The sequence below is a fragment of the Cynara cardunculus genome (genome assembly GCF_001531365.2).
Source record: "Cynara cardunculus var. scolymus isolate 2C chromosome LG 1, CcrdV1, whole genome shotgun sequence".
NCBI classification, from domain to species: domain Eukaryota; kingdom Viridiplantae; phylum Streptophyta; class Magnoliopsida; order Asterales; family Asteraceae; genus Cynara; species Cynara cardunculus.
The window spans coordinates 26,616,281-26,622,326 of NC_037528.1; positions in this window are offsets into that span (position 1 = coordinate 26,616,281).

The window sequence follows — 6,046 nt, forward strand, 5'->3', positions numbered from 1 at the left end:
ATTACAAGGAAAGAATAAACTTGTACAATATTAACAACTGAATATTGAAAGCGTATTCACTGATTAGAAAGGTGTCAACGAATGTAAGAATAAAATAGAACTCATAAATACATGTCTCATTAACTCTTTTCAGGGATCTTTTTCCGTGAACTTCATTTTATTGAAATATTTTACAAGGGAAAACATTACAATGATTACAATCAGTTTTGGTAGACCTAAAACATAAAGGTTATGCATTGAAAGAAACGATAACAAATACAAGGTTTACAAGACTGAAAAGACATCTAATCTAGATTGTTGAAGTTGATGTAGTCAGGGACATCTTCTCCTAGCATCTTGTGTCTGAGCATTTCCTTTCAAATCTTGTGCTCCATCCTCTCTCCAAATAGATCATTATTTAGCCAAGTCTTTAGATATTCTAAGTGATCTATAGGGCAGCGATGGAACTCAGATACTAGTTGAAACCTGTAATGACCATCATAGTCAATGAACATAAGTCCATATTCAGGTTTCACATGCATTGTGTGGGTATATAAGGACCCTTCTCAGGCAGTGACAAGTTCAACATTGAGATATTTGGCTTCTTTCGATCCTTGAGAAGTTCATCCACTAAGAATTTTGTTTCATGCTCGTTCTTGTGGGATGGACCGTCTTCAGTTTCACAAAGGGATTTTCTTCGAGATGGATTCTTTGGTTGAGGAGGAACCTCGATGATCTTCGACATCTTGTTGAACAATTCATTCAAAACTTCTTCAATAAAAGGCTTGTGCTTGGATTTGGATTTCTAGATAGCTTGTTGAATCTCTAGCCATTCGTAGGAGCCATACTGACTAAGGAAGGAGGGATACTCAGTGAAAACATTTTTGTCATCTTGAAATATGACCATTGAGACAAGTTGAGCACCATCTTTCACATGACCACTGATAGTAACATTTATAATTTAGTGCAGCCTCATCCTTATCTCGATCCTTTCTCTGCACCAGGAAAGGTCATGATCCTTTAGCTTCAACACTCGTTGGCGTTCACGTTCAGTTTCGCTTTAGCACTGAGCGAATCTTTCCTCATGAATTTCCTTTCTGCAAGTGCCTGATTAGCTAGAGCCTTGGCTAACTCTAAGCTATCTTTGAGTTGTTGATGATATTTCTTCAGCTCTTGTTCATCACAGAGAGATTCTTCACGTTCAGTTTCTGAAAGGAAATCAAACTCACCACAACCAGAGGTACGAAGAGGAATTTTTACCCTGGTTTGGTCAAGTTGACTTACTAGCTAATCTATCCTCTAGTCTTCATCAATTTCTGAATAATCAGGTTATCTTGGCGACTTCCTGGGTATTATCATGTTGGCTTCATCATCATCTTCATCGTCCTGTATGGTTTCAAAAGATGGCAGATGGGTTGAGAGACCAGGAGGGTTTGTTGTTGTAGAGAGACATTGGAGAAAGGGGTAGAAGTTTCAGTTTATGAGGAAGGAGGTACAAACCAGGAGGTTAATGCATCCTCAGATGGACTGATTGCCTGTAGAACTATGGCAAGTTTGTCATCAGCCACTCCTTTGCCTTTTCAAGTGGAGTGTTGGTTTTCTGATGATTTCTCCCCCTGGGAAGCAGGTTCCCGGATGGAGATTCCTTCTATTGGTTGTCTTGGGATGGCTTGGATGTAAAAATCATCATCATCATCGTCACTACCAAGATTAGTGTCGGCATATGGAAATTGAGGTTCAAAATTCTCATCATCATCATCACCAGCATTTTTCAATGCAGAGGTGGAAAGATGAAAGTCTCCATGGTTAGTAGCAACAACAACAATAGAAGTGACCACGACATCATCATCACTGATCGCATCATCATCGATGGCTTCAGGGATAGGTTCCCTGACATCTTCAACATGAGGAATCAAAATATCTACTGTAGGGTTTGGAACATCTTCTTCATTTAGAGCATTTTCAACAATCATCTTCATAGTATTATTCTCCCCTTGGTCCTCGTTAGATTTCTCCCTTTTTTTGTCATCATCAAGGTCTTCTAGCTTTTACTCTATGGAGGAGATCGTTTTTACTTGAAAAAGATTGAAGGCAATGACTCGGTCCAGCTGTTGATGATCAACTTATATAAAGGCAGGTTCAAGGATGAATGCTGGTTGCTGAAGGAGTTCACCATGTCTGATGAGCTAGGCCTGAACTTCATCAGCTTTGCTAGAGAGTGTGGTGACATCTTCAATGTTGGCTTGAACTTCAGTCTTCATGACATTCAGCATATCCGTGACATCACGCAACTCATCTTGGGCAACAGAGAGGTTGTTAGTCAGATCTTCCTTGAAGGGCATTGCCTTGGGTACTTCATCCATTTTATCTAGGACGGTTACAACAGTAGGAAACAATAGCTTGACATCCTATGCCATGTCACAGTATTCAGCCCTGATGACTGGGGGATCATTCTCCAAAGGACTGGTAGAGGCAAGAGAGTATTGAACATAAGACAGCTCAGGATTAGTAGCAAAGAAAGAAAGGGATATTTGGTGTATACTTGAGGGGTCATCAGCGATATCTGAAGGATTACCGTTGGGCATCTCAAATGTACTGTCATGAGGATCAACATCATCTAATGGAGGTGCTTCGAGAGGAGAAACCTTAGGTCCTATGATGATGGCTTCACCATGGTGGGGAAAACCACCATGGGCTCATCAACACGTGTTACACAGATCAAAGAAGAAGGGGAGGAGAGAATGGTTAAGAAAATTTATGGAGGATCAGCAGTGGCTCTGATGGTATTCACACATTCAATGATTTGAGTCACTGAAGTGGTTAGGGTAGGAGCCACAAGTAGGACAACATCTGAAGAGATAGCTGAAAGCTTAGGAGGGTGTTAGCATGTGCCTCGGGGGTAAGGCGAATTTCAATAGTTGAGACCTGTTGGGAGGTCTCAGCTAGATTTCTTGGCTTCCCCTTTTTGGCTTTCTTAGCCTTCTTTGAAAGACTAAGAGGGAATTCATATGGTTTCCTTTTATGAGAGGATAAGGTTTAGAAGAAGAAAAATTAGAAGGAGGAAGGGCATTGGCTATTCTCAGCATTAGAGCGAATAGGCCAACATCTGAAGGCGTTGTCTTGTGTAGGAGACCACTTTATCATGCTGACATTTGTTCAGCTTCAGCACCAGATCGTACAATATCAACTTGGCAAAGTTGACATTGATTTCTCTGATTGCTGAGCAGCCAATGTTCAGCGCCACCCTTGAAGCTTGGTCGTATCCTCCTGTCTTTCCACCCATGCCCTGAATAAAGTGTGAAAACAGGTATTGCCATACAAAATATATCTTGTTCTTCTCAATCTTCGTCAGTGACTTGTTGAGGTTAGAGGTAGAGTATTTCTTCATAGGCTAGTTGTAGACAATCTGTCACACCCCGCTAAAGTGGAAACACGGGATTGTAACAGGCAAGCGGATCTTGTCACAGTTTAAGAGAAACAATTTACAAAAGGTCATAAATAAAAGTTTATCGACTTTAACACGATATAGTCATACAAAGATAATTACAATTTTAATYMAAAATCAGACTTAATCTATCTTCAATCCGAGGAATACTTCYAGGAGTACACAACTTACTTAGCACCTGAAAAGCATGACATAAACAACATCAACTACGAAAGTTGGTGAGTCACACGGGTTTTAAATGCATAAACAGGAAAAAATATATATGAGCATTTCACAAGCAAAGCAGAAGTAAGCGGATTCAAAGCACTTTATAAATGTAAATCTATACGTTAAACACTTGAGATGCTACTGAGCCTTTCCTGAYCAAYTTGCCCCAATAAATTCGAACAACGTAAGTAGCCCGTTTACTACTTAGGTCCCACTGTTCGATTCGAACCTAATTCAGCGGTGGTCCAAATTCCACATGATTAGATTATAAAGCATAGGTAATTGTGCACCCTTTTCTGGGTGGGACTGTCAACACAATAGCGTTATCCACAATACCACGGCCCGGGAACGTGCCCGAGTTAACAAGTAGCATATACGGTCGGGGACTTGTATTTGGATAAATAAACTCAAGTATATCAATTTACCATTTATATAACAAGTGCAAACAATTTAAACATGGCTTAGGGCCCGGCTATGCAGTTCCATAGCCTAGAGGCCAATCCTTAGCCAAGGTTTTTAAATAAAACATGGAAACCCGACCATGCAATTCCATAGCCCGTGGGTTTCATAAAAGACTCACATGCAAAGCTTGCTCAACATGTTTTTCCCCCAAAAACGGTAAAATAGTAAAAGTGGGGCCGTGAACTCATAGTTTAATGATTAAGGATAATCTTCCCAAGGGAAATCGCTAGCACCCGCTCGAATGACCTGACAGAACAACCATGCCTGGATATTAATTCCTAAATTCCTAGTCTTAAAACTGTGCAACTGATTCCAGGCCAGATTTTAGGATTAGACACAATGCAGTAGCTAATCAACGCTATACTTAAGGTGATTCTTTCCAAAGTTTTCGAATATTGGCCATCATTAAATGCTTTTGAAGTAATTGATGGTAGCCGCCAAATATTGGGAAAATAAAGATTTCGAAGGATTTAAGCTCTTTTCCAAGAATAATTTTTTTAAAGATCTGAGCTGAACATTTTCCCCCAATCTGGTTGCATGTCCAAAAAAAATGGCAACAACCGGGGATAGTTTTATTTTAACACTTTCTGGATTATCGATCCGAAAGTRTTCCAGTCTCTCGATTCTTGAGTAGAATCCAGGAAAGGAAGAAACATCAGAAGGAAATCTTGGGTTTCGAATTCTTAAAGAACAAAAGGTTGGTCTTGAAATGCATGCAGAACCCAAAACTCCCATAGGAGATAACCATTCCTGAAATGCAAGGGTCCTTTCCCTTTCTTTCGAGATCTGAATGTTCGTGGGTCACAKATCATCATCTGATGAAGACTTATGCAAGTTTTCGATGATTAGTCTCACCACATCCTAAAAATCCCAAAACTAGATCTGAGCAGGAAGAGTTTATCTAAAATGTTGGATATTCAAAAAGAAACAGTAAAGTAAGGAGCGTACCCTTTTGAAGATGAGGCGGAGAAGAAGGTCTCAGACACGACAGCTGCTTAGACTTTCAAGGAAGGGAAATTGGCTTTGAAGGTGATGAGTAGCTTCAGGAGGGAGAATGGAGTAGGACTCGGGACGTTTGAAATATGAGAAGTTTAAGGAAGGGGAAGGGTATTTATATGGAGTTTCTAGAAAGGTAACAGGCTGTTCTTCAAAGGCCCAAGCCCAAAGCTTTAGACTTTTTCGTAACGGCCCAACCCTAAAATAACTAGAATGGTTCCGACTGGAAAGGATTAATGATCAAACTGGAATAATTAAATAAGGGTTAGCAGGGCCTAAAAAGATAAAAGATCGTAGTAATAGAACCTCTGTGAAGAGAGTCGCAGAGTCCTGTGAAGCGATGAGCTTAGAGCCTCTGTGAATCATTCACAGAGCTTCTGTGAAACAAGAATACCATAGTTCCGAGAATAGTTACAGTCTCTTGTGCAAAGTCACAGAGCTTCTACACAAGGTCACAGAGCTTTTGTACAAGGTCACAAGGTCACAGAGCTTCTGCACCTAAATCTAGAGCCTCTGTGTTCGCTACCAGAGCCTTTGTTCAAGCCGACGACTACAGAAGGATCGAACTCTTAAGTGAGGGTAATTCTACATGCTTAGCTCCCAAGAACAATCCCGAAGAATGGTTGTTAGCTTTATTCTGAAGCTAATAATAATCTTGAAAAAGTTTTATTAAGCAATCAGGGCCTAGAAGATGAACTGAAGAAGTATCTGCACCAAAACGTCTAAAGTCTAGAAGACTAGCCTCTGTGCTAAAGAGTCACGGAGACCAGAGCATCTTTCAAAGACTACAGAGCTTTTGTGGTAACCAGAGCCTCTGCAAGGCTCTGTAAGGACCAGAGTTCTTGGACTCTATGTTCCCTGATCCAGAGCCCCTCTGTGAAGACCAGAGCTTCTGTGAATTCTCACAGAGCCTCTGGTGTTGCTAACAGAGCCTCTGTTCTATTTGACAAGAGACTC